The sequence below is a fragment of the Rhagoletis pomonella genome, unplaced genomic scaffold (assembly GCF_013731165.1).
Source record: "Rhagoletis pomonella isolate Grant_MI unplaced genomic scaffold, Rhpom_1.0 Rhpom_scaffold_00941, whole genome shotgun sequence".
In the NCBI taxonomy this organism is placed as follows: Eukaryota; Metazoa; Arthropoda; class Insecta; order Diptera; family Tephritidae; genus Rhagoletis; species Rhagoletis pomonella.
The window spans coordinates 17,448-19,638 of record NW_023459495.1 but is presented as its reverse complement, the minus strand read 5'-3'; positions in this window follow the sequence as shown (position 1 = coordinate 19,638).

The following is a 2,191-nucleotide window of genomic DNA, read 5'->3' as shown; positions in this document are numbered from 1 at the left end:
CTTGGCTGTTTCCAACTCCCATGCTGTTAACCCATGCGTTTCATCGGGCTGCTTGCCATTGCGGCATCGACTCACGAAGCGAGTCACCCATGCCAGAGTTCGTACTATTCTGCTAAGAGATGAGAAACGATTATAATTAATAAAATCATAGCTTACAACTGCCAAGGTGTATCTCGGCTGGAGTTCTTCGTCGTCAGCTGCATCGCGTTCTTGGACTTCACGCTCCTGTGGCCAATGCTCTTTATCCATCTGCAAGAATTTTGGACCGCTCAACCAATAGGACTCGAACTCAGTATTGACACGTCTCGCTCGGGGAGCTTCGTCGCCAACGTTATGAGCCGTTGGTATCCATCTCCAATTGGATAGCGTTGTGGTGGCTAGTATTTCCGCCACTCTATGGGCGACAAATGGCTTGTACCGCCTATGCTCGCTGCCTATCCATTTAAGGACAGTTTTTCGAATCCGACCAGAGGACACAATCGGATATGGATACTGCGTGCTGCTCACGAACGGTCTGCATCAACCTCGTACCTAGGACTGCGGCCTGTAACTCGAGGCGCGGAATAGTGAGCGGCTTCAGTGGAGCACAGCGTGATTTTGAGCATATGAAAGAGATGCTTACTTCACTAGTTGAGCCAGTCGACCTCCAGTAAGCTGCTGCTGCGAACGCCTGTTCGCTGGCGTCGACGAAAACGTGCAGTTGAACGGCTTCCGGAACTCCGCCCCGAAAATAGAATCTCGGGATTTCCAAGTTTGTCACAGTGGAAAGTTGTTGCCGCCACGAACGCCAAGCATCGTTTAGGTCGTCGGATAATGGCTCGTCCCATTTTGTCTTTCTCCTCCACAGCTCACGCATTAGTAACTTGGCGGCAATAGTGATGTTATTGAGGAAGCCGAGAGGGTCAAATATCGACATTATAATACTGAGCAGCTCGCGTTTGGTCGGTCGTCGTTCGCCAGTAATGATAGCGTTATCGACGTTGTGAAACCGCAGCCTGAATTTAAAACAGTCGATCGACGGCTGCCAAAACATGCCAAGAACTTTCTCTGTGACAAGACCTTCTTTGCTGATGATAGACAAAGTCGCCTCGATGCCATCCAGTGCCGCAAGCACCTCACGAGAGTTCGAAATAAAGTTACGTAGCTCGAAGCCTGCAAGCTTATGAATGTCGCGTACTTTCTGTGCCACGTCGATTGCCTCTGCCATGTCGTCAAAGCTATCAACAAAATCATCGACGTAGTGCCGCCCAAGGATCGACTTGACTGCCCGTGGAAACTGACCTGGTTGCTTTGATGTGGTCTGGTTGCTTTGATGTGTCTCCGTCACGCCACAAGAAGCGCTGTGCACAACGGTCCTCTTCACGTATGCGTACCTGGTGAAACATTTCCTTTATATCACCGCACACTGCTATCGCTCCCTCGCGGAAATGAAATAACACTGATGGAAGAGATTGGTATTCTTGAGGGCCTTTTAGTAGATGGGAGTTGAGCGAAACTCCGTGTGACACAGCAGCAGCGTCAAACACAATCCGGAGCTTTCCAGGCTTGTTGGGATTGGTTACTCCGAAATGAGGCAAGTACCAGGACTTCGGATGTTTCTGAGCGGCTTCGCTGGGTGAAAGCTTACGGGCGTAGTCCTTGTCAACGTAAGAGTTTACGATGTCCTTGTACGCTTTGGCAAATACTGGATCTTTTTGCATACGTCTCTCGATGCCTATCAAACGTTTGTATGCCGATGTGTAGCTTTCAGGCAAGTGAACGTCGTCTCGCTTCCAAAGCAAGCCTGTTTCGTAACACTCTTTTAGGCGACGAGTTGTTGAAGCTAGCAATGAACGTGCTCGCACGTCAGCGGTGCCCTCAATCGGCGGTGATGACCTTACTCCAAAACTCTCGGTATCCAAGTAGTCAGCAACCATGACATCAAGCATGTGTTCAAGCGTATGTCCTACGAAAAGACTTGTTCCTGACTTCGGAGACGCTGCTGCTGCAGGCCTAAATACCGTCCAGCCCAACTCCGTGTGTGCAGCATACGGTCCGTTGACGTTGATCCTCATGGTCTCACTCGGAATACCCAGACGGCAGTGATCAAGTCCTATGAGCAGCTTTGGTGTAGCCCCATTGTACGGTAGCAGCGGCAGGCGTCGTTGATGACCAGTACATTGGCGAATATCAGTTTCTCTCAGACTCTGAC